This window comes from Scyliorhinus torazame, chromosome 9 (genome assembly GCF_047496885.1).
Source record: "Scyliorhinus torazame isolate Kashiwa2021f chromosome 9, sScyTor2.1, whole genome shotgun sequence".
NCBI lineage: Eukaryota > Metazoa > Chordata > Chondrichthyes > Carcharhiniformes > Scyliorhinidae > Scyliorhinus > Scyliorhinus torazame.
The window spans coordinates 225,402,907-225,430,258 of record NC_092715.1 but is presented as its reverse complement, the minus strand read 5'-3'; the positions used below and the strand labels follow the sequence as shown (position 1 = coordinate 225,430,258).

At 47.5% G+C, this 27,352-nt stretch overlaps 1 protein-coding gene and 1 long non-coding RNA gene across 10 annotated transcripts in view; one reads left to right on the top strand and one right to left on the bottom strand.

The window, feature by feature from the left end:
* Positions 1–27,352, top strand: part of LOC140429750 (adhesion G protein-coupled receptor L3-like) — a 1,506,492-nt gene that overhangs the window by 118,558 nt on the left and 1,360,582 nt on the right. The gene's annotated exons all lie outside the window — the stretch shown is intronic.
* Positions 1–27,352, bottom strand: part of LOC140430073 (uncharacterized) — a 206,992-nt gene that overhangs the window by 14,454 nt on the left and 165,186 nt on the right. The window contains exon 3 of the long non-coding RNA XR_011949310.1: positions 3,591–3,710. This is a non-coding gene — a long non-coding RNA (uncharacterized lncRNA). The remainder of the gene's footprint in view (positions 1–3,590; positions 3,711–27,352) is intronic.

The window sequence follows — 27,352 nt, the reverse complement described above, 5'->3', positions numbered from 1 at the left end:
ACTGGAAAAAGGATGAGATCTTGCCCTATTTCCATCAGAGTAAAAACTATTATTTTAAAGTTAAATAAAGACAAGTATGTGGGCATGAAAGCTGAGCCAGCTAAAGTCTGCTCGGGGATGAAGCCAGGAAATATAGATCAATAGAAAAGAAATGGAAGACATTTAGGGAATATTTCAGATTACTCAGAATAAGTATATTCCTACTCTAATGAAAAAGGGTGGACTCACAATCCGTGGTTAACGAAAAGAAAGCATTGCTGCTCCCGCCGACAAGGTACACCACGTGTCCAGTGGTGGTGGTGACCCTCAAAATTTGGGGGCAGTGGAGACGCCACGGGGGAGGCAGAGGCTTCGGTGTGGTCCCCGATCCAAGCGAACCATCGGTTTGTCCCGGGGAGAATGGATGGGGGGTTCCTGAGCTGGCACAGGGCAGGTATTAGAAGGATGGGGGACCTGTTTATAGATGGGACATTTGCGAGCCTTGGGAGTTGGAGGAAAAATTTGGTCTCTCTTTCCCCCCAAACAGAAATGCCTTCAGGTACATGCAGGTAAGGGCGTTTGTAAGACGACAGGTGAGGGAATTCCCGCTGCTGCCAGCACATAGGATCCAGGATAGGGTGCTCTCGGGTGTGTGGGCTGGAGAAGGCAAGGTCTCGGCGATCTACCAGGAGAAGCAGGAGGAGGAGGAGGCTTCGGTGGAGGAGCTGAAAGGTAAATGGGAGGAGGCGCTGGGGGAGGAGATAGACGATGGTACATGGTACGGTAAATTCTTCCTCCTCTTGTGCCAGGCTTAGCCTGATACAATTTAAGGTTCTGCACAGGGCGCACATGACTGGGGCAAGGCTGAGTCATTTTTTTGGAGTAGAGGACAGGTGTGTGAGGTGTTCGGGGAGCCTAGCAAATCACGCCCACATGTTCTGGGCGTGCTCAGTGTTGGATGGGTTCTGGAGGGGCGTTGCGAGGACGGTGTCCAAGGTGGTAAACACCCGGGTTCAGCCGAGTTGGGGGCTCGCACTATTTGGGGTATCGGATGAGCCGGGAGTGCAGGAGGCGAAAGAGGCCGGTATTCAGGCCTTTGCGTCCCTGGTAGCCCGGCGGAGGATTCTGCCACAGTGGAAGGATGCAAGGCCCCAAGCGTGGAAGCCTGGATCAGCGACATGGCAGGGTTCATTAAATTGGAGAGGGTAAAATTTGCCTGAAGAGGATCTGTGCAAGGGTTCTTCAGGTGGTGGCAACCGTTCCTACACTTTCTAGCGGAGTGTTAGGAGGTGAACAGTAGCAGCAGCAACCCAGAGTGGGGTGAAGGGGGGGTTACTTTGTGTTTACTACTGTGTTTATTATCGTTTAATGGGGGGCTTGTATATTGGGGGAATACGTGACAGAGCTATAAGATGTTTATTTATGTGTTCTTTGTTTTTTCTTATTTCTGTAAGGGGGGGTTTTGTTGAAAAAAAACCTTAAAGAAAGCATCAAACTTAAGGAAAATAAGAATATAAGAGTTATATGCCTTAAGAAAGGCATATAACTCTGCAAAGATGGTCAGATAATTGGTCAGAGTACATTTTAAACATGCATACATAGAAAATAGAAGCAGGAGAAGGCCATTTTGCCCTTCGAGCCTGCCCCACCATTCTTTATGATCATGACTGATCATCAAGTTTAATACCCTGTATGGTAGCCTGTGTAGAAGTATTACGGTACCTGGTAATGCTGGAACACCATTGGTAGATATTGTATGTGTCCTGTTGGTCAAGCTGTATGGTAGCTCCGCCCTGCAAGGCGGGGTATAAGAGCCCGTGCCGCCCCAGCAGCCTTCTTTCTGTACCTGAGCTGCTGGGGGAAACATCTAGCTTATTAAAGCCTTCAGTTGGACTACAACCTCGGGCAGCACGGTAGCCTTGTGGATAGCACAATTGCTTCACAGCTCCAGGGTCCCAGGTTCGATTCCGGCTTGGGTCACTGTCTGTGCGGAGTCTGCACATCCTCCCCGTGTGTGCGTGGGTTTCCTCCGGGTGCTCCAGTTTCCTCCCACAGTCCAAAGATGTGCAGGTTAGGTGGATTGGCCATGATAAATTGCCCTTAGTGTCCAAAATTGCCCTTAGTGTTGGGTGGGGTTACTGGGTTATGGGGATAGGGTGGAGGCGTTGACCTTGGGTAGGGTGCTCTTTCCAAGAGCCGGTGCAGACTCGATGGGCCGAATGGCCTCCTTCTGCACTGTAAATTCTATGAAATTTAGTGGTCATTGATCGTACATCACCCTGATCCCTTTAGCCCCAAGAGCTATATCTAATTATTTCTTGAAATCACACAATGTTTTGGTCTCAACTACTTTCTGTGGTAGTGAATTTCACAAATTCACCATTCTCTGGGTGAAGAAATTTAAATAAAAAGCGGCAAAGAATGACTAAAAAGCTAATCAGGGACCAGGAATTAGAGTATGAGAGGAAATTGGTTAGAAATGTAAAAATAAATAGCAAGAGTTCAGGTATTTAAATAGAAAAAGAGTAACTAAAGTGAGTGCAGGTTCTCTAGAGTGACCATGGGGAGTTAATAGTAGATAATAAGGAACTGGCGCATGAAATGAACAAATACTTTGCTTCTGTCTTCACTTTAAAAGCTGCTAAAAGCATTTCAGTAATAGCTGGAAATCAGGTGTTGGAAGAGAGAGGGGAACATTGTGAAATTGCAATCACTAGGGAAGCATTTACAGGATGTGGATGTCGTGGGCTAGGCCAGCATTTGTTTCCAACCTTAATTGCCATTAAGAAGTCTGGGTGAGCTGCCTCCCTGAATCGCTGCAGCCACTGTGGTGTAGTACGGCCACAGTGCTGGTAGGGATGTAGTTTCAGGATTTTAACCGAGCGAAGGAATGGCAACATATTTCCTCGTCAGGAAGATAAGTGACTTGGAGGGAGGGGAGCTTTCAGATGGTGGTATGCCCCTGGGCCTGCTGCCCTTGTCCTTCTAGATGGTAGAAGTCGGGCTTTGCAAGGTGCTGCCTATGGAGCCTTGGTTAGTCCCTGCAATACATCTTGTAAATGGTTCACACTGCTGCCCTTCTTCGTCGGTGCTAGAGGGAGTGAATATTTGTGGAACGGGATGCCAATCAAATGGGCTGCTTTATCTTGGATGGTATAAAGCTTCCATAGAATCCCAACAGTGCAGAGGAGACCATTTGGCCAATCGAGCCTGCACCGATCCTCTGAAATAGCACCCTACAAGGTCCACCCGCCCCCACCCTATCCCCATAACCCCACCTAACCTGCACATCTTTGGATTGTGGGAGGAAACTGGAGCACTTGGAGGAAACCCACGCAGGCATATGGAGAACATACAAGCTCCACACAGTGAGTCAAGGCTGGAATCTAACCTGGTCCCTGGTCCTATGAGGCAGCAGTGCTAACCATTGTGCCACCACCCGTTGCCTTTTTAATGAGTATTCCTGATATTCAAATGGATGCAAATGCCTTTCCTGCGATGAGGTGACTGGTTACCCAACTGCCATGAGAGTCAGGAGTGGAAAATTGCAAACTCTTTATGATACATTAAACTGAATGTTGGCTGTTTCCGCGTTTTCCAGTTCCACTTGCCATGATTGGACTGGAAAATTTCATCCAACTTTCAAAACCCAGGTAAGAGTGACGTTGTTGCAATGCCTTACAGCACCAAATTTGAGATGAAAACAAAATGCTTGACAGGCCACTCAGAATCTGTGAAAATAGGGAGAAAGAGAGAGTTAATGTCCCATAAGAACATAACTAATTGGAGCAAGAGAAGCCAGTATTTTTCCCTCTAGCCAGCTCTGCTTTGCAATATGATCGTAGAATCACTACAGTGCAGAGAGAGGTCATTCGGCCCATCAAGTCTGCACCGACCATCCCAAAGAGCACTCTACCTAGGTCCATTTTTCGGTTCTGTCCCGTAACCCCACCTAACCTACACATCTTTGGACAGTGCGAGGAAACCAGAGCGCCTGGAGGAAACCCATGCCGACACGGGAAGAACGTGCTAACTCTACACAGAGAGTCACCTAAAGTCTGAATCGAACTAGGTCCCTGGTGCTGTGAGGGAGTAATGCTAACCACTGGGCCACCGTGCTACCCTATGCCGCCCATGATCATGGCTGATCTGTCCCAAATCCATTTTCCCGCCTGCTCCCCAAATTCCTTGATTCCCTGAGAGACCAAAGTTCTACCTATCTCAGCCTTGCACATATTCAACAATGGAGGATCCACAACCCTCGAGGGTAGAAAAGTCTAAAGAGTCACTAACTTCTTTATGGAATGTGTCAATGAGATCATCTCTCATTCCTCTTAACCCCAGAGGGTATAGGGTCAATTAACTGATTCTCTCATCATAGGTTTTCTTTTTTTAAATTTAGAGTACCCAATTATTGTTTTTCCAATTAAGGGGCAATTTAGCATGACCAATCCACCTAACCTGCACATCTTTGGTTTGTGGGAGTGAAACCCACGCAGACAGGGGGGAATCTGCAAACTCCACACGGACAGTGACCCAGGGCCGGGATTCGAACCCGGGTCCTCAGCGCCGTAGGCAGCAATGCTAACCATTGTGCCACCTGCCGCCTCCCATCACAGGTTTAAGAACCTTGCTGATGTTACCTGTGACAGTGTCCCAAAACATGCTGGTTCTTAGTGGTGCATTTTTGTTTTGGAATAGTGTGAGGAAACAATGCACAACCCAGTGAGGAACTGTCCAGTCATTGTGTTAACAATTAATAAAGGATATTTATTAAAGTAAAAGAAAAACACTCTGACGATGTTATAACCTGCCTACTTACCAGTGGCTGGGGACTAATGACTATCCCACAATCCTGTGGGAGTATGAGCTTCCCCAATGAGGGGGGGCGGAGAAACCACTAGTAAACTCATAGTATAAATAAAGCTGGCCAGTTCAGGAACCAGCAGGAAGGAGTATGTAGCAAGGGAAGTTACTGCTACTGTTATGTATATATGTTATAGTAAATAAATGTTATTACTTTGAATCCTTAAAACTCGTGCTGGATTCTTCGTGGCCCTTACAAAAGACACCCAATTACATGAATAACTGTGTTATCTGAAATCCCCTCTTGTTCCCAAAGTTGTTCCCACATTCCCTGAACAACATCCAATTTTTGAAGCTCTATAGGTCAAATCCAGTTAATATACCACACATTACCACTTAGGTGACCAACCCCGGGAAACCATTTCTTCCTGGTTCAGGGAAGGCACATAACTGTGTCTTTTAGAGGAGAATATCTGCAATCTGCCATGTCTCTTAATGGTAGCCTGAACAGGTCTCCATGGCTCTGATCACAGATGGATCTTACTTGTCTGCCTTTGGATGGAAAAATAGCTCCCCTCCCAATGAGGGTGCGAACAGTTATACTGTTTGGTCTCTTTGTGATATTCTCCACTGTGGATTCTGCTGTCGTCCTCTCTCAATTTCCTTGCCTTTAGAAGTTACCATTTGTATAACCCCACTGATCTCTGGTAAACAATAGCTCTGATATGGCTATTTGCACCTAAATGTCTCTGGACTCCTGCTAATCTTGTTACTGGGCAAATCGCCATCGGTGGGGGGCCATCCCACCGAACACCCCCAGGACAGAGCTCTGTCCATGGTAATATGATGTGGAGATGCCGGCGTTTGATTGGGGTGAGCACAGTAAGAAGTCTTACAACACCAGGTAAAGTCCAACAGGTTTGTTTCGAATCACTAGCTTTTGGAGCACTGCTCAGATTCATCTGAGGAAGGAGCAGTGCTCCGAAAGCTAGTGATTTGAAACAAACCTGTTGGGCTTTAACCTGCTGTTGTAAGACTTCCTACCATGATAATGTGGTGAAGGTCTCATCAACTCGCTCTGACCATGGCAGCCTCTGGCTGCTTAGCTGAGGCTTTTGCCAATAGGGAATTGGCACTGTTCGTTACATGAGCACTAGACAGTGGATTCCCATGGGTAGATGTGCCATGTCACAGGTGGGTGTTACTGCCTGGCTCCCGAATCAGACTGTGAGGCCTGGACACTTTGCCTGAACACTGGAGGCATCAACACCAGAGGCAGCAGCCAACAATCAAACGAGCTGGGCCTCAGCACTGGGATATTCCGGCAGCCAGAGGGTGGGTGTGTGGATCGGGGAAGGAATCCGAGCCCAGTCCCAATAAAACTCTTGGCAGGGGTCTGGCATCCGGTGCTCAGGGGCCCGCCCAGCATACGCACCCCCAGCACAGCCGGCTCGTTGGATGGCACCCTGAGAGATGGCAGGGAATGTAACGGTGGAGGAGGGTTGGGGGACCTGAGGTTCTTTGGGTGGAAGCCCGAAATGATTGTAGGTCTCTTACCCTCTCCAATTCCTTACAAATATCACTATGGATCTCCTCATGGTGCTGGTGGCAGGCAGGTGGCCAGATGCCAGAAAAGGCAGCAGCAACAGTGTTGACAGAGACACAGAGCAGCAGCCCATGTGCAGGGGTCTGCCCCACCCCCTGAGCACCCAGGGACCCAGAGGGGGAGGCTAGCGACGGCCCAAGTTGTACAGATGTCGCTGGTTGCACAAGTAGATGTCGGACAGCATGTGCCTCAGGAGGCTCCGCCTCAACAAGTGAACGGTATGGCACCTATGCCATGTCCTTGCAGAATTGGCATCATGTGGAGGAGGAGGACCCACTCCCAGTGGCCAAGGTCAGCGTGGCCCTGAACTTCTATGCTTTGGTTTCACAGAACATATAACAGTACAGTACAGGCCCTTCGGCCCACGATATTCTGCCGACCATTTATCTGAATTAAAGATCAACCTGACATACACCCCTTCAATTTACTGCTATCCATGCGCCTGCCCAAGAGCCCTTGAATGGCCCTAATGATTCTGACTCCACCACCTCCGCTGGCAGTGCATTCCACGCACCCACCATTCTCTGTCTAAAGAACCGACCTCTGACATCTTCCTTATAACCCTCCTCCAATCACCTTAAAATTATGTCCCCCTCGTGACAGCCATTTCCGCCCTGGGGAAAAGTCTCTAGCTATCCACTCTGTCCATGCCTCTCATCACCGTGTACACCTCTATTAAGTCCCCTCTCTTCATTCTTCGCTACAGTGAGAAAAGCCTTAGCTCCCTCAACCTTTCTTTATAAGACATGCCCTCCAGTCCAGGCAGCATCCTGGTAAATCTCCTCTGCACCCTCTCCAAAGCATCCACATCCTTCCTATAATGAGGCGACCACAACTGGACACAATATTTCAAGTGTGGTCTAACCAGGGTTTTATAAAGCTGCAGCAAAACCTCGCGACTCTTAAACTTAATCCCCCTATTAATGAAAGACAACATACCATAGGCCTTCTTAACAACCTTATAAACCTGGGTGGTAACGTTGAGGGATCAATGTACGTGGACCCCAAGATCCCTCTGTTGCTCCACACTTCCAAGAATCCTGCTTTTAACCCTGTATTCAGCATTCAAATTTGACCTTCCAAATTAAATCACTTTACATTTATCTAGGTTGAACTCCATCTGCCACTTCTCAGCCCAGCTCTACATCCTGTCAATGTCCTGCTGTAACCTGCAACAGCCCTCGACACTATGTACAACTCCACCAACCTCCGTGTCATCGGCAAACTTACTAACCCAACCGTCCACTTCCTCTTCCATGTCATTTATAAAAACCAAAAAGAGCAGAGGTCACAGAACAGATCCCTGCGTGACACCATTGGTCACCGACCCCCAGGCGGAATACTTTCAATCACTACTACTCAATGTCTTCTTTCGGCCAGCCAATTCTGTATCCAGATAGCCAAATGTCCCTGTATCCCATGCCTCCTAACGTTCTGAATGAGCCTACCATGAGGAATCTTATCAAATGCCTTACTGAAATCGATGTACACCACATGCACTGCCCAGGACTCGAGCAGGGACTTGTGTGGCATTTCACAGCCTGCAGCCCACAAGTGCATCTGCGATGTCAAGGCTGCCATGTTTCCCCAGACAGCTGACAATATTAACTTTGATCTGGACCAAGCCCATCAAGATGCCCAGGCAACAGGATTTTCTGGCAGCGCTGGGATGCCCCAGGTCCAGGGGGTAATAGATGGCATGCATACCATCTTGCACCCTTAATCAACAGGAAGGGGTTCCACTCCCTGAACATTCAACTTGTATGCGACCACCGCATGCATGTGTGTGCACGATTCCCCGGACGTGTGCACGACAGCTACATCCGAGGGCAGTCGAGATCCCTGGCGTCTTTGAGAGACACCCCAGGATGACCGGTTGGCTTTTAGGAGATAATAGGTATCTGTTGAGGTCCTGGCTAATGATGGAAGCCAGAGACTGATGTGTCTGCCGTTTGCTCAATGTGAGCAGTTTTAGAGCTGCCCTCCCCTAATGAGGAGTTGCCGGAAGCGGTCCAGGCGAATCAGCTGGCGGGGCAGCCATTTATGATGCGAGGCCCATAGGACTCTAATTGCCGTTAGATACCGGTTGCGGTCTCGCCGGGTCGGACATCGGGAAACAGCCAGCAAGTCTCGCTCACTACCACAATTAGTGCTTCTCCCGTTAGATCGTGCCGTTATGCAGCTCTTCCTTGAAGCTTTTTGCTGGTTGATGTTATGTAAACACAAGAGCTTCCATCTCATTGTGGAGACATTGGGTTAATAATCCACATCCAGGACTTCCGGTGGCGACCATGGAGTAAACGGTTGCACATTCAGCAGCTCTCGCCCGTAGTGTTTTTTTTAATGGTGTTTAAGCCGGATTTTTCAGAAAATTTCTCAACATAAGTTGATTGAAGGGAGAGGAAATGCAGGTGACCCTCAATTTATGGAATCGTGTCCAAATAAGCGTCGAAAAAGGAGAAACCAAAAGAGGGGTGTAAGCAAGAATCGGGTCATCGAGCTCAATGGTAACGAGACAAAGTGTGTCCATGCCAGCTCACTGGTCGATGGAGCAATGGGTCAAGTACCTGGATGAGAAATCCGCCCGGCATCGCAAGGAGTGGCCAGAAGACATAACCCAGATGATAGCCTCGATTAAGGAGATGGATGACCGGGTGGAGGAGAAAATGACGACCCAGGGAGAGGAGATTCTAAAGTTGCAGGTGCTGGCGACTGAACGAGAAGAGGAGTTCATTGCAATGGCTTTGGAAATTAGCATACTACAGGACAGCCAGAAACGACTGCTGGAGAGGATTTGGTGAACCGGTCTCGCAGGCAAAACATCCGAATCGTCGGGTTGCCAGAGTGAAAGGAAGGATCAGATGTGGGAGCATATATGGGGAAGATGTTGCAGGAGATGGTCGGGGCCGATGTTTTTGACAAGCCGCTGGAGGTGGACCGGGCGCACAGGGTGCTCGTACGTATGCACCAGGGTCGTGAGCCCCCGAGGGCCATGGTGGTGAGGCTACCTCGATTCCTCGACAAGGAGCGTATCATGAAGTGGACCAGGCAGACGAAACGGTACATGTGGGAAGAAGCAGAGATCCGGGTGTACCAAGACTGGGGACCAGAACTCGCAAAGAGGAGAGCAAGTTTCAACAAAGTTAAGGCGACCCTATTTGAGAAAGACATTGGGCGCGATTCTCTGACTGCGGGACAGAGTGCCCGCGCCGTTGTGAACGGCGTTGCGTTTTACGATGACGTGAAACTGGTGTGGGCACTAGCGATTCTGGCCCCCACAGGGGGCCAGCACGGCGCTGGAGCGGTTCACGCCACTCCGGCCTCACTTCCTGGCAAGCACTGGGGGCGGCACCAACCCGCGCATGTGCGGTGGCTTTACGGAACGTGCTGGCCCCGATGCAACATGGCGCGGCGGTTCTGGGGCCGGACGCGCAACAATGTAGGCCGGGGGGGGGTGGGGAAGAGAGGCGCTCGGCCCATTCGGGCAAGAGAATTGGCAGCTCGCGGCTTCGTACAGCGGCCCGCGACTAGCGTCGCCCCAAACGCGGCATCGCAAATGGCGCCGATTCTCCGCACTTCGGAGAATCGCACGTCGGCGTGGCGTGGCGCGGTTGCGGCAATTCTCCGGCTGGGAGAATCACGCCCATTAAATTTGGACTGTTATACCCGGCACGGCTTTGGGTGACCTACGAGAAACGGGAGCTGTACTTTAATTCTACGGACGAGGTGGTTACTTTCATGAAAGATAATAACCTGGTTTAAGGTCTCTTAAATTCCAACCGTGGTGGGCTGAGTTTGAGGGAAGGGATGGAGTGGCGGGGAGGAGAGAAAAATGGTTCTGTGTTCTGCTTAATCTTGTTTAAAATGTCAGTCTTTTAATTCTGTGAGTTAAGTTGCGATGTTCGGTAAGAAAAGGATTTGGGGGTTTTATTTTTATTAAAAAAATGTTTTTCTCTCTTTTCTCTCGTCTTGTGTAATTTGATTTTGATTTATTCTCTGTAACAAAGATGGTTGATTCTTGCATGCATAATTTTGATTAAGCTGCTTGAAGCTCCTTCTATTGTGTTTGATTCTCTTTGAAGGTGATGTGACTGTTAAGAATCGGTCAGAGGGGTAGAACCTGGGAAACTGGTGAAACGACTTTTAAACTCAACTGTGGTGGTCTGAGTTTGGGGGAAGGGACAGGATGGCTGGGAGGTGAGAAAAATGGTTTTGTGTTTTGCTATGTCCTGTTTAAAATTTTGGTCTTTTAATTCTGTGAGTTAAGTTGCGATGTTCGGGAAGAAAAGGGTTTTGGTGTTTTTTTTTTTCTTCTCTTCTTGTGTAATTTGATTTTGATTTATTGCTTTATGTACTGGATAGAGGGAAGAACTATTAAGATGTGATGGGGTGTTTTAGTTTCTGCAAGAAGGATGGTTGATTCTTGCATGCATAATTTCGCTTAAGCTGCTTGAAGCTTCTTTTGTGTTAGATTCTGTTTGAAGGTGATAGGACTGATAAGAATCAGTTAAAGGGGGAGGGATTTGCCTCGATGCCTGCACGTTGGGGGATGGTTTGTTTGCTTTTTGGGATTGTTGTTACTGTGTTGAGTGCTTGTATTATTGCTAGGTGTGATAGAATCTGGCAATCGGCAGGCTTTTTGACGCCAGGGGATGGGAGATGCTGAGCTAGCTGGATAGCTGGTTCACGGGAGCAAAGTGGGGGGAGAGCTGAGGAAAGGCGACGTGGGCGGGAGGGGGCGTACTGTTGACGGGTAAGGGACAGTGAGGAGACTGGAGATGGAGATCAGATGGCAGTCGCCGCCGAGGGGCGGATCAAGTGAGGAGCGGAACACTGGCTAGGAGCTGGCCTAGGAAAGGTCATGGTTGACTGACAGGGAGGGGGGCAAAAGCCCCCCGACCAGACTGATTACATGGAATGTTCGTGGACTGAATGGACAGGTTAAGAGAGCTCATGTGTTCGCACACCTAAAAGCGGACGTGGCTATGTCACAGGAGACACACTTGAAGCTGGGAGACCAAATTAGATTAAAGAAGGGATTGATCGGGCAAGCGTTTCATTCAGGACTGGACTTTAAAACAAGGGGGATGGCTATCCTGATTAATAAAAGGGTGACATTCGAGGTGGGGAGGATAGAGGTAGACCCGAGAGGCAGATTTATTATGGTTAGCGGGAAGCTACAGGGAATGGCAGTGGTGCTGTTGAATATATTATGCCCCAAACTGGGATGATGTTCCGTTTATCAGGAAGGTGCTGGGGAAGATCCCAGACCTTGATTCGCACCGGCTAATCATGGGGGGTGACTTTAATATGGTCCTGGACCCGAGGTTAGACTGGTCGAGTGCTAGGTCGGGGAAACTATTAGCAATAGCAAAGGAACTGCGGGGGTTCATGGAGCGTATGGGAGGGGTGGATCCGTGGCGATTTGAGAGACCAAGGAGCAGGGAATATTCATTCAACTCCCATGTACATAAGGCGTACTCCAGGATAGATTTCTTCGTGCTAGATAAAATGCTGTTAGCAGGGGTTGAGGACACTAAGTACTCAGCAATTGTGGTCTCAGATCAGAGGGTCAGCTGAGGAGGGTAAAAGGGGCAATATATGAACATGGGGAGAAAGCTAGCAGGGTGCTGGCACATCAGCTGAGGAAATAGGAGGCAGTGAGAGAAATAGGGAAAATAAAGGATTTTAGGGGGAAGACGGTGACGGACCCGGGGGCAGTGAATGAAATGTTCCGGGAATTTTATAGCCAGCTATAAGAGTCGGAACCCCCGGTTGGGGAGGAGGGCATGAATCAATTCCTGGGGAGGCTGGAGTTCCCAAAGGTAAATGAAGAGCTGATGGAGGCCCTGTGGGGCCCGATTGGGCTTGGGGAGGTGATAGAGGCACTGGGGGCGATGCAATTGGGTAAAGCCCCCGGACCTGATGGGTTCCCAGTGGAATTTTATAAGACGTTCTCTGGGTTACTGGGGCCGCTCCTGGTTAAGGCTTTCAACGAGTCCAAGGAGCTGGGAGTACTCCCCCCAACGTTATCACAGGCATCAATTTCTCTCATCCTGAAGTGCGACAAGGATCCAGAGAGCTGTGGATTGTACAGGCCAATCTCCCTCTTGAATGTAGATGCCAAATTATTGGCAAAGATCCTGGCCATTTGAATAGAGGATTGTGTCCCGGAGATAATTTGGGGGGGATCAGACGGGATTTATAAAGGGCAGGCACCTGACATCCAATATTAGACGAGTTCTTAATGTAATTATGATGCCAGTGGAGGGGCGCGAGGCTGAGGTGGTAGTTGCCATGGACGTGGAGAAGGCTTTCGATCGAGTGGAGTGGAAGTATCTATGGGATATTTTAGGCAGGTTTGGGCAGGGATTTGTGGAGTGGGTCCGGCTACTGTACCAGGCCCCGGTGGCAAATGTAAGAACTAACCGAGTTCGGTCAGAATACTTTAGTCTTTGTCGGGGACCAAGGGAAGGATGCCCGCCCTCCCCATTACTGTTTGCCATGGCCATAGAACCCTTAGCAATGCCCCTGAGAGCAGCGAATACCTGGAGGGTGTTGCTGATTTTGCCTTAGTTCAATTGCTCTGTTTTATTACCTTTGCTCTTGAGTCGCCAGGTATCTTTATGATACCGCCACGTGGTTCAAGTCCGAGTAATGATCAATAGTCCACTACACCGATTAGTAAGGTTTAAATCAAAGCACATTTATTATCCACAGTAATCGCTACTCATGCACAAATTCTACGTCTAAGCTACTTTTACAACTAACAGGCCTATACTTAACTTGGAACTGGCCCACAAGGTCAGGGAAACAAATGGCCTTTCGTTCGGGTTCTGAGCCTGCGGGATTCGAAGTTGGTACAGATTGGTAGCTAGGAGCGCCTATCTCGTAGCGTGCGTTGAATTAAACTTACAAGTTCAATCTTCACTTCTCCGGTCATGGTCAATGTTGGTTCGTTGTTGCTGGGTGACCCGGGCAGGAAGGAGAGCTGAAGAGGAGCTGCTGAGGAGTGAAGAGAGCGATTTGAACTTTGGGCTCAATTCTTATAGTCCCCAGGGGCTTCCCGCCTTTCGGGGCGGACCCTGTAACTGGTCCCAAGTGATTGGACTTTGTCCCAATTGTTTGGTTAGATTTTCTCCAATGCTGGAGCGGTTCCCTGATCGATGGGCGGTCTTGAGGTGCTCGTTCACCTCCTTTTGTGTCGGCGTCTGCTGGCGCCGAAGAGTCTGGTTTTGCTTTGTGTGTCTAAATGTTGCTTATTGTTCCCGGGGATTGCTCATTAGCATGCAGATGGCTGTTGTTTTGCTATGCTGATGGCTGCTGGTATCGATAGTGTCTGGCCTTTCCAGAGGTAAATACACAGCTAACCTGCAGCTGCTGGTTTTTGGCTTGTTGGCTGACTTTCCCATCAGCCTTTGCCGTTCGCCATTTTGAAACGGGAGTTGGCCATTTTAAGTGGCTACAAGGGTATAGTGAGGGGGTGGTGGAACACAGGGTCTCTCTCTCTCTATGTGGACGATTTGCTGCTTTATATCACGGACCCGGTAGGGGGGATGACCGAAATCATGGAGGGATTAGGAGAATTTGGGCAATTTTCAGGCTATAAGTTAAATATGGGAAAAAGCGAGATGTTCATGATTCAGGCACGGGGGCAGGAAAGGAGGCTGAAGGAGCTACCTTTTAAAGTGGTTGGGAAGAGTTTCAGGTATCTGGGGATTCAAGTGGCCAAGGATTGGGGGCAGCTTCACAAGTTAAATTTGGGCAAAGCAGTGGATCAAATGAGAAGAAGGGATTTTAGTAGATGGGACATGCTCCCACTGATGCTGGCGGGGAGGGTTCAGACGGTGAAGATGACTCCTTCCGAGACTGCTTTTCTTTTTTCAGTGTCTCCCGATTTTTGTCCCAGAGGCTTTTTTCAGAAGTATGAATGTGGCGATATCGAGGTTTATATGGGCGGGTAAAACCCCGCGAGTAAAGAGGTCACTCCTGGAACGGGCCCGTGGGAAAGGGGGATTGGCTCTCCCGAGCTTTATTATCTATTACTGGGCTGCCAACATATCGATGGTCAGGAAGTGGGTAGTGGGGGAGGGGTCAGTCTGGGAGCGGATGGAGGCAGCATCCTACAAAGGTACGAGTCTAGAGCCTTTACTGCCGTTCTCGACGGCTCGGTACTCCACAAGTCCTGTGGTGGTGGCAGCCCTGAAGGTGTGGGGGCAATGGAGGCAGCATATGAGACTGGAGGGGGCATCAGTGTGGTCATCGATCTGTGATAATCACCAGTTTGTCACGGACGGGGGGGGGGGGGCGGGCTGGATGGGGGCTTTAAGGTATGGCAGGGGGCAGGGATTGAGAGGTTTGGGGATCTATTCATCCAGGAGGGCTTCCTGACCTTGGAGACATTAGAGGAGGAGTTTGATTTGCCGGGTGGGAACGGGTTTCGGTACCTTCAAGTGCAGGACTTTGTACGGAGGCAGGTCCCAAGCTTTCCTCGCCTCACCCTGAGGGGACTACAGGATAAGGTACTGTCAAAAACAGGGTTTGGAGGTGGGAAGGTTTCGGACATATACAGGGAATTGTTAGAGTAGGAAGGGGCCCCTATCAGAGAAATGAAGAGGAAGTGGGAAGAGGAGCTAGGAGGGAAGCTTGAAACTGAACTGTGAGAAAAAGCCTTGAAAAGGGTAAATGCATCCTCACCCTGTGCTCGACTTAGTTTGATTCAGTTCAAGGTAGTCCACAGGGCCCACATGACGGTAGCTTGGATGAGTAGGGAGAATTCATAGAATTCACAGAACATAGAACATACAGTGCAGAAGGAGGCCATTCGGCCCATCGAGTCTGCACCGACCCACTTAAGCCCTCACTTCCACGCTATCCCCAGAACCCTATAACCCCACCTAAACGTTTTGGATACGAAGGGCAATTTAGCATGGCCAATCCACCTGTGGGACTGTGGGAGGAAACCGGAGCACCCGGAGGAAACCCATGCAGACACGGGGAGAACGTGCAGACGCCGCACAGACAGTGAACCAGCGGGGAATCGAACCTGGGACCCTGGCACTGTGAAGCCACAATACTATCCACTGTTGTACCGTGCTGCCCAGGTTCTTCGAAGAGGTGGAAGACAGATGTGGGCGGTGTGGGGGTAGCCTGGCCAACCATGTTCATATATTTTGGACTTGTCTGAAACTGAGGGAATTCTGGTAGGGATGTGCAGATGTTATGTCTGACGTCCTGGAAGGTAGGGTAACTCCGAGTCCAGAATTAGCAATATTTGGGGTGTCGGAAGATCCGGGGGCAAAGGTGGGGCTGGGAGGCCGATATTCTGGCCTTCTCCTCCCTGGTGGCCCGGAAACGGATCTTGCTGAGATGGAGGGACTCGGAGCCCCCAAAATCAGGGGTGTGGGTCAGCGATATGCTAGAGTTTCTCAGTCTGGAAAAAAAAATCAAGTTTGCTCTAAGAGAATCAATACAGGGATTCACCGGAAGTTGGCGGCCGGTTCCTCGATTTCTTTAACAAAAACTGACGTCAGCAGTAAGGGGGGAAAGGGAAAAAGGGGGGTGGATGAGGAAAATAGGAGGCATGGCAATGTTAAATAAGGACAGGGAATATAGTATACGGGTAAGTGGGGATAGGGTGGGAGAAGTGGGGTATGTGGTCTATTGATTGTTGTTATTTTAGGGGGTATTTTGTGCGCCGACCTGCGTGGTTGTTTTAGAAATGTCAATATGTAAATTGTGAAAATTACAAATGCTTCAATAAAATATTTTCTAAAAAAAAAATAATCCACATCCATCAACCAGCTCTGAAATGTCTCCTTGCATTTTTACCACAGTGACAAATTCCACCACAGCAACTGAGACCATCCACAACATTCTAAAAACAAACAATATCCTAATCAAACATTCCAGTACACAACGTGGGCAGCACGGTAGCACAGTGGTTAGCACTATGGCTTCACAACGCCAAGGTCCCAGGTTTGATTCCTGGCTTGGGTCACTGTGCGGAGTCTGCAAATTCTCCCTGTGTCTGCGTGGCTTTCCTGTGGGTTCTCTGGTTTCCTCCCACAAGTCCCTAAAGACATGCTGTTAGGTGTTAGGTAATTTGGACATTCTGAATTCTCCCTCAGTGTGCCCGAACAGGCACCGGATTGTGGTAACTAGGGGCTTTTCGAAGTAACTTCGTTGTAGTGTTAATGTCAGGAATAAGAAGGGTGCAGTCACAATGTTGGGGGTTTACTACAGGCCACCCAACAGCCAGCGGGAGATAGAGGAGCAGATAGGTAGACAGATTTTGGAAAGGAGTAAAAGCAACAGGGTTGTTGTGATGGGAGACTTTAACTTCCCCAATATTGACTGGGACTCGGGGGCTTGGACGGGACACAGTTTGTAAGGAGCATCCAGGAGGGCTTCTTAAAACAATATGTAGATAGTCCAACCAGGGAAGGGGCTGTACTGGACCTGGTGTTGGGGAATGAGCCCGGCCAGGTGTGTTGCTAACTTTGCCTTAGTTCAATTGCTCTGTTTTATTACCTTTTGCTCTTGAGTCACCAGGTATCTTTATGATACCGCCACGACGTTCAAGTCCGAGTAATGATCAATAATCCAATACACCGATTAGTAAGGTTTAAATCAAAGCACATTTATTATACACAGTGATCGCTACTGATGCACAAATTCTACGTCTAAGCTACTTCTACAACTAACAGGCCGATACTTAACTTGGAACTGGCCCACCAGGTCAGGGAAACAAATGGCCTTTCGTAACATCGAGGGCCGAAGGGCCTGTACTGCGTTATAATGTTCTATGTTCGGGTTCTGAGCCTGCAGGATTCGAAGTTGGTACAGATTGGTAGCGAGGAGCGCCTATCTCATAGCGAGCGTTGAATTAAACTTACGAGTTCGATCTTCACTGCTCCGGTCATGGTCAATCTTGATTCGTTGTTGCTGGGTGACCCGGGCAGGAAGAAGAACTGAAGAGGAGCTGCTGAAGAGTGAAGAGAGCGATTTGAACTTGGGGCTCAATTCTTATAGTCCCCAGGGGCTTCCCGCCTTTCGGGGCGGACCCTGTACTTGGTCCCAAGTGATTGGACTTTGTCCCAATCGCTTGGTTTGATTTTCTCCAATGCTGGAGCGGTTCCCTGATCGATGGGCGGTCTTGAGGTGCTCGTTCACCTCCTTTTGTGTCGGCTTCTGCTGGCGCCGAAGAGTCTGGCTTTGTTTTGTGTGTCTAAATGTTTCTTATTGTTCCCGGGGATTGCTCATTAGTATGCAGATGGCTGTTGTTTTGTTCTGCTGATGGTTGCTGGTATCGATATTGTCTGGCCTTTCCAGAGGTAAATACACAGCCAACCTGCAGCTGCTGGATTTTGTCTTGTTGGCTGACTTTCCCATCAGCCTTTGCTGTTCGCCATTTTGAATCGGGAGTTGGCCATTTTAAGTGGCTACAGGTGGTAGAAGTTTCCGTGGGGGAGCATTTCGGGAACAGTGACCACAATTCAGTAAATTTTTAAGTGCTGGTGGACAAGGATAAGAGTGGTCCGAGGATGAATGTGCTAAATTGGGGGAAGGCTAATTATAACAATATCAGGCGGGAACTGAAGAACATAGACTGGGGGCGGATGTTTGAGGGCAAATCAACATCTGACATGTGGGAGGCTTTCAAGTGTCAGTTGAAAGGAATTCAGGACCGGCATGTTCCTGTGAGGAAGAAGGACAAATCCGGCAATTTTCGGGAAACTTGGATAACGAGAGATATTGTAGGCCTCGCCAAAAAGAAAAAGGAGGCATTTGTCAGGGCTAAAAGGCTGGGAACAGACCAAGCCTGTGTGGAATATAATGAAAGTAGGAAGGAACTTAAGCAAGGAGTCAGGAGGACAACAAGGGGTCACGAAAAGTCATTGGCAAATAGGGTTAAGGAAAATCCCAAGGCTTTTTGCACGTACATAAAAAGCAAGAGGGTCGCCAGGGAAAGGGTTCGCCCACTGAAGGACAGGGGAAGGAATCGATGTGTGGAGCCACAGGTAATGCGCGAGGTACTAAATGAATACTTTGCATCAGTATTCACCAAAGAGAAGGAATTGGTGGATGTTGAGTCTGGCGAAGGGTGTGTAGATAGCCTGGGTCACATTGAAATCCAAAAAGACGAGGTGTTGGGCGTCTTGAAAAATATTTAAGGTGGATAAGTCTCCACGGCCCGATGGGATCTACCCGAGAATACTGAAGGAGGCAAGAGAGGAAATTGCTGAGGCATTGACAAATCTTTGGATCCTCACTGTCTTCAGGTGATGTCCTGGAGGACAGGAGAATAGCCAATCTTGTTCCTTTGTTTAAGAAGGGTCGCAAGGATAATCCAGGGAACTACAGGCCGGTGAGCCTTACGTCAGTGGCAGGGAAATTACTGGAGAGAATTCTTCGAGACAGGATCTACTCCCATTTGGAAGCAAGGGGTCGTATGGGCGAGAGGCAGCACTGTTTTGTGAAGGGGAGGTCGTGTCTCACTAACTTGATAGAGTTTTTCGAGGAGGTCACTCAGATGATTGATGCAGGTAGGGCAGTGGATGTTGTCTATATGGACTTCAGTAAGGCCTTTGACAAGGTCCCTCATGGCAGACTGATACAAAAGGTGAAGTCACACGGGATTAGGGGTGAGCTGGCAAGATGGATACAGAACTGGCTAGGTCATAGAAGGCAGAGAGTAGCAATGGAAGGGTGCTTTTCTGGTTGGAGGACTGTGACTAGTGGTGTTCCGCAAGGATCAGTGCTGGGACCTTTGCTGTTCATAGTATATATAAATGATTTGGAGTAAAATGTAACTGGTCTGATTAGTAAGTTTGCAGACGACACAAAGGTTGGTGAAATTGCGGATAGCGTTGAGGACTGTCAGAGGATAGAGCAGGATTTAGATTGTTTGGAGACTTGCGCGGAGAGATGGCAGATGGAGTTTAACCCGGGCAAATGTGAGGTAATGCATTTTGGAAGGTCTAATGCAGGTAGGGAATGTACAGTGAATGGTAGAACCCTCAAGAGTATTGACAGTCAGAGAAATCTAGGTGTGCTGGTCCACACGTCACTGAAAGGGGCAACAGAGATGGAAAAGCTAGTCAAGAAGGCATATGAAATGCTTGCCTTCATTGGCCGAGGCATTGAGTATAAAAATTGGCAAGTCATGTTGCAGTAGTATAAAACCTTAGTGAGGCCACACTTGGAATATAGTGTTCAATTCTGGTCACCACACTACCAGATGGATGTGGAGGCTTTAGGGAGGGTGCAAAAGAACATAAGAACTAGGAGCAGGAGTAGGCCATCGAGCCCCTCGAGCTTGCTCCGCCATTCAATGAGATCATGGCTGATCTTTTTTGGACTCAGCTCCACTTTCCGGCCCGAACACCATAACCCTTAATCCCTTTATTCTTCAAAAAACGATCTATCTTTATCTTAAAAACATTTAATGAAGGAGCCTCAACTGCTTCACTGGGCAAGGGATTCTATAGATTCACAACCCTTTGGGTGAAGAAGTTCCTCCTAGACTCTGTCCGAAATCTACTTCCCCTTATTTTGAGGCTATGCCCCCTAGCTCTGCTTTCACCCACCAGTGGAAACAACCTGCCCGCATCTATCCTATCTATTCCCTTCATAATTTTATACGTTTCTATAAGATCCCCTATAAGCATCCTTCTAAATTCCAAAGAGTACAGTCCCAGTCTACTCAACCTCTTGTATCAACCCCTTGATACAACCCCTTCAGCTCTGGGATTAACCTAGTGAATCTCCTCTGCACACCCTCCAGCGCCAGTACGTCCTTTCTCAGGTAAGGAGACCAAAACTGAACACACTACTCCAGGTGTGGCCTCATTAACACCTTATACCATTGCAGCATAACCTCCCTAGTCTTAAACTCCATCCCTCTAGCAATGAAGGACAAAATTCCATTTGCCACCTGTTGCACCTGTAAACCAACTTTTTGCGACTCATGCACTCGCACATCCAGGTCTCTCTGCACAGCAGCATGTTTTAATATTTTATCATTTAAATAATAATCCCTTTTGCTATTATTCCTAACAAAATGGATAACCTCACATTTGTCAACATTGTATTCCATCTGCCAGACCCTAGCCCATTCACTTAACTTATCCAAATCGCCCTGCAGACTTCCGGTAACCTCTGCACTTTTTGCTTTACCACTCATCTTAGTGTCGTCTGCAAACTTGGACACATTGCACTTGGTCCCCAACTCCAAATCATCTATGTAAATTGAGAACAATTGTGGGCCCAACACTGATCCCTGAGGGACACCACTAGCTACTTATTGCCAACCAGAGAAACGCCCATTAATCCCCACTCTTTGCTTTCTATTAATTAACCAATCCTCTATCCATGCTACTACTTTCCCCTTAATGCCAAGCATCTTTATCTAATGCAGCAATCTTTTGTGTGGCACCTTGTCAAAGGCTTTCTGGCAATCCAGATATACCACATCCATTGGCTCTCCGTTATCTACCGCACTGGTAATGCCCTCAAAAAATTCCACTAAATTAGTTAGGCACGACCTGCCCTTTATGAACCCATGCTGCTTCTGCCCAGTGGGACAATTTCCATCCAGATGCCTCACTATTTCTTCCTTGATGATAGATTCCAACATCTTCCCTATTACCGAAGTCAAGCTAACTGGCCTATAATTACCCACTTTCTGCCTACGTCCTTTTTTAAACAGTGGTGTCATGTTTGCTAATTTCCAATCCGCAGGGACCACCCCAGAGTCTAGTGAATGTTTGTAAATTATCACTAGTGCATTTACAATTTCCCTAGCCATCTCTTTTAGCACTCTGGGATGCATTCCATCAGGGCCAGGAGACTTGTGTACCTTTAACCCCATTAGCTTGCCTATCCATACTTCCTTAGTGATAACAAACACCTCAAGGTCCTCAGCTGTCATAGCCCCATTTCCATCAGTCACTGGCATGTTATTTGTGTCTTCCACTGTGAAGACCGACCCAAAAAACCTGTTCAGTTCCTCAGCCATTTCCTCATCTCCCATTATTAAATCTCCCTTCTCATCCTCTAAAGGACCAATATTTACCTTAGCCACTCTTTTTTGTTTTATATATTTGTAGAAACTTTTATTGTCTGTTTTTATATTCTGAGCAAGTTTACTCACATAATCTATCTTACTCTTTATCGCTTTTTTAGAAGCTTTTGTTGCCCCCTAAAGATTTCCCAGTTCTCTTTGCCACTTTGTATGCTTTTTCCTTCAATTTGATACTCTCCCTTAGTTCCTTAGATATCCACGGTCAATTTTCCCTCTTTCTACCGTCCTTCCTTTTTGTTGGTGTAAACCTTTGCTGAGCACTGTGAAAAATCGCTTGGAAGGTTCTCCACTGTTCCTCAACTGTTTCACCATAAAGTCTTTGCTCCCAGTCTACTGTAGCTAGCTCTTCTCTCATCCCATTGTAATCTCCTCTGTTTAAGCACAAAACACTAGTGCTTGATTTTACCTTCTCACCCTCCATCTGTATTTCAAATTCCACCATATTCTGATCGCTCCTTCCGAGAGGATCCCTAACTATTAATCAATCCTGTCTCATTACACAAGACCAGATCTAGGACTTCTTGTTCCCTCGTAGGTTCCATTACCTACTGTTCTAGGAAACTATCGCGGATACATTCTATAAACTCCTCCTCAAGGTTGCCTTGACCGACCTGGTTAAACCAATCGACATGTAGATTAAAATCCCCCATGATAACTGCTGTACCATTTCTACATGCATCAGTTATTTCTTTGTTTATTGCCTGCCCCACCATAATGTTACTATTTTGGTGCAGAAGAGATTTACCAGGATGTTGCCTGGTCTGGAGGGCATTAGCTCTGAGGAGAAGTTGAATAAACTCGGTTTGTTCTCACGACAACGACGGAGGTTGACGGGCGACCTGATAGAGGTCTGCAAAATTATGAGCGGTACAGACAGAGTGGATAGTCAGAGGATTTTTCCCAGGGTAGAGGGGTCAATTACTCGGGGGCATAGGTTTAAGGTGCGAGGGCAAGGTTTAGAGTAGATGTACGAGGCAAGTTTATTATACAGAGGGTAGTGGGTGCCTGGAACACGCTGCCGGAGGAGGTGGTGGAAGCAGGGACGATAGTGACGTTTAAGGGGCATCTTGACAAATACATGAATAGGATGGGAATAGAGGGATACGGACCCCGGAAGTGCAGAAGATTTTAGTTTTGACGGGCAGCATGGTTGACGTAGGCTTGGAGGGCCGAAGGGCCTGTTCCTGTGCTGTACTTTTCTTTGTTCTTTGTAAGCCTACTTGTGACAATAAAGATTCTTATTATTACATTGTAAATAAAACAACCACAACATTCCGAAAAAAAAGTACATTTTTCAATGTTCATGGATCCTTTTTAAAAAAAAAACTTGCAGAATCCACAACAGCATCTTGTCAAAAATGAATCATTTCTTTCATGGTCTCTACCCTTTACCAGTGATGGACAACCTAGGCTGGTGAGTGGGCTGTATGAGTGGCCCTCCTTTATCTCCGATCTCGGTTGAAATCAGACTTGTTCACTAACCATGACCGCATGAATAAGATTAATTGCATTTTATACATGCCGAATGCGTTATAATACACGCTTAATGAGCTATAGAAAATGCTTAATCAATCATGTATTAATAGAACTATCCACTTCAAATGGTAAAAACAAAAGACGTATTTACACTTTGGACGCAGAGGGAGTGCACGGCTCTCACATTGAATGTTGTGTGCATTCAGCATGCACCTCACTTGCCCTTACTTTACATGTGGATCACTTCAGTCACACAGGTAGGGAAAAAAAACTATGGACGGAAATCAGCGGAATGCGGCAACCCTGCTAGTGGGCAATGGTCAACGGACGCTTCAAAGACCGCACTCAGAACCCAGATGGGCCGCATGTGGCCCCCGTGCCGAATGTTTTCCACCACTGCCCTGTACCCTATTCATGTACCATGGCTTGTGGAAATCCGTCCAATAGCTTTTGAGATACAGGCAAAGCAATCTAATAAACCGGAGTAGTGGTAAATATATATTCAATATCCCTGTCGTTTTCAAATGCTCCATGATAGTTTCTTATTTCACTGTCTCATTGTAAATACAAGATCTGAAATCCTCTTTTAAATTTTGGAAATGTTTTAATAAATTTTTTTATGTCTTTACAAAATTAGTAAACATACATATATGCCTTTAACAAAACACCAACCCCACACAAATCCCCCCACCACCTTCCAAAACAATGAAAACAAAACATAAAATAAAAGAACCTCCCTGCACCCCCCCTCCCTTTAACAGTGAAATAACTTCATTCCTAGTTAGTTTTGCAACTTATTGTTCCAGGAAATTGCCGTGAAGCATTCTGCAAACTCTTCCAGACTACCTTTGCCGGTTTGATTTGTCCAGTCTTTATGGGAACTATCCCCCACAATTATCACATTGACTTTGTTCGGAACTTCAATTATTTCTGAGCACTGTAACTACTGTTAGGGGGCCTATAAATTACTCTGTTTTCTGGCCTTTGTGTTCCTAATCTCCACCCATACTAATACTTCCTGATATTTGGAGCCAAGGGCTTTTCTGATTGATATGCTTAAATAATCCTTTACTTCCAGTGCTGCCATTCCTTTTAAATTTTGGTTGTATTCATGAAATATTGACCAGAATTTTAGGCATCCACTTTCTCACCAGACTACATTTTTAGGCTGGCAGGCGGATGGCAAGTCGGGGGAGGGGGAAGACCGGAAATAAGCCCAGGTCGATGTTGAGGGGGCAGGGGCCTCCATCAGAAGCCTTCCCTAACCCCCCCTTCTGGCCACTGCAGTGCTGTTCCTGGAATGACTGGAGAACTGCCGGCCAATTTGATGGTCCTGCAGCTCTCCAAGGCAGCATGTGCTACTGGCGTTCTGCAATGTTCATTAAAGCATGAAATGGTACCTGGCCTGCTAGAGTTGGTGGGGATGTATCTGCCATTCTGAAAATTCAGGCCATTGTGTGTCATGATATGCAGACATGCAGATAATGATATACAGACAGGCACAGACAGGCAGCTAATGAACACAGAGAACAGGACATGACCAATGAGCAGGCAGGACACTCAGGGGTGGTATCTCATTATAAAAGGCACGAGGCACTCACACTCCGCCTCTTTCCGAGCAAGGAGACGCTCCAGCAGCATGAAATCGAGACCTCCCCGTTGGCATCGACCTCTTTCGTGCGAATGGTTCTGACTAGGTGTTGATTATTGACTATTTCTCCAATTACCCTGAAGTCGTGAAGGTCTCAGTCCTCCATCTCGGACCGTCATCAGGGCCTGTAAGGAGCCATTCTCCAGGCACGGTATCCCACTCACTGTCATGAGTGACAATGGCCCGTGCTTCAACAGCCACGAGTGGTCTATGTTTGCCAAGTCATACCATTTCAAACATGTCACTTCCAGCCCACACTATCCGCAGTCCAATGGGAAGGTTGAAAAAGGGGTGCACATTGTGAAACAGCTCATCTGCAAGGCCGTGGTTTCTGCTTCTAACATCTACCTCGCGCTGCATGCGTACAGGGCGACCCCACTGGCACGTCGCCGGCTCAACTCCTGATGAACAGGGACCTGCGAACGACACTTCCAGCCATACACTTGCCCAACCTGGATCACCTCCCGGTGTTGCAGAAGGTGCAGCAGCTCCAAAACGAGCAAAAGCAGGGCAATGATGCTCATGCCACCGATTTGCCCCTGTTATCCCCGGCAGACACTGTCAGGATCAAGATACCGGATGGTGGCAGGCTGCCGGGGATAACCCGGCTCGTATGTTGTATGCATGACTGATGGTTCTGTTGTGCGACAAAACAGACGGGCACTGCGCAAAGTTGCCTGCCCGCAACCGCTTTCTTCTCCGTTTCCATCCATTGTTTTGCCACTTCCTGATACCTTGAACTGCGAGGCCACCAGTCAGGCTTCCATCCCGCCTGTCAAGGCGCCGTCGTCCCCACCACCACCTCGCCGGCAGCCGACAAGGATCAGACGCAAGCCCCAGAGACTGGACTTATGAACATTTGTTTTGTTTGCTATGTTCTGTTTCTCACATTAGACAGCTGTCTTCACATGTAAATACATTCACATATGCCACCGCTTGTAAATATGTTAATACATGCCACTACATGTAAGTATGTTCCCATGTGCCAACAAAACATTTAAAAAAAAAAAAAAAAGGGGAGATGTCATGATATGCAGACATGCAGATAATGATATACAGACAGGCAGCTAATGGACACAGAGAACAGGACATGACCAATGATCAGGCAGGACACTCAGAGGTGGTATCTCACTATAAAAGGCACAAGGCACTCACACTCCGCCTCTTTCCACTGATGAACATCTACAGAGTGAGTCAGGGTGTATGTACAGTGTCACACCTCCAGCACGTGGCTAAGAGCTAGTCTGGTTTAGTCAGACAGAGTAACCACACTTAGGTTAGCAGAGAGTCGAACTCATAGAGACCTGTGCTACTGGTTCAATCAATCAGATCGAACTAACTTCAAGGTCTGGAGTATCTTTTGGTTAAAGCTGCATCCAGTTGCAGCCTGTGTTATCCCAGTGTACATAACACGACATTTTGTGTACCCTGGAATAATTGCTTTCTAACCTTGATCACTTTGTAACTGTGTCCAGATTTTCATGGTGGAGGCAGGCAACAGGTTTATTTCTGAGTGACAGGAATTGGAAACTTGCTGATATTTTGCTGGAGGTGAACTGTCAATTGGACCATGGACTCGACTACTGTCTGATTAGCAGGTTAGGTGGATTGGCCATGCTAAATTGCCCCTTAATTGGAAAAAAGAATTGGGTACTCTAAATTTAAAAAAATATAAATCTATTTGGGTTCACAGATTAAGAATGATCCTCTGGTTGAGATATTAGATGGTGCCACACCCAATGTACCTTCAGGACAAGAGAAAAGGATTAAGATCGGTAAAATACTACATTTGTAGGTTATTATATCCTTGCACAGGTCACATATCCTTTATCCGTAAATCCAAAATCTGAATACATTCAAAAACTACACTTTTTTTTGAACCACAACATTTAACATGAAAAGCCTAGTTGTCTGCACTGTTTACCTTGCAATTTTTGTGATTGAATACATCAAAACGAAACTTATTGCAGGTACCCTGTATTTATTATTCAGTGGCATGTTTTACTTTTCTAGCCATTTTATATACTTGAGAGTAGACTAGAGCTAGACTTGGCTTAAGCTATTGTATTGTATGTTTATCATAGAATTCCCACAGTGCAGAAGGAGGCCATTCGGCCCATCAACTCTACACTGACCCTCCGAAAGGGCACCCTGTATCATCCCACTTCTCCACCCGATCCCTGTAATCCCACCTAACTTTGGACACCGAAGGGGCAATTTAACCTGGCCAATCCACCTAACCTGCATAGCTTTGGACTATATATGTGATATCTGAAACCCCAAATTACCGGAAAGTCTAAATGTAATCAGCTGTGAGGGCTTTGGATAAAGGATATTCGCTTGACCTGTAATAGTAACCGCTGCACTCTTGATGGACATCTCGATTTACTTTGCTATTGATGCCAATTATTTTTCAAGGGACTGGAAATTTACTTTTTTATTTTAATCAGATAGTTTGTGAGCATAAACAAGGAGAGGTTGGGGCAAGTTTAGAACATAGAAAAGTACAGTACAGGCCCTTCGGCCCACGATGTTGTGCCTAATGTTGTGCCATTTATCCTAATCTAAGATCAACCTGACCTACGCCCCTTCAATTTACTGCTGTCCATGTGCCAGTCTAAGAGTCGCTTAAATGTCCCTAATGACTCTGACTCTACCACCTCTGCTGACAGTGCATTCCTCACACCCGCCACTCTCTGCATAAAGAACCTACCTCTGACATCTCCCCTATACCTTCCTCCAATCA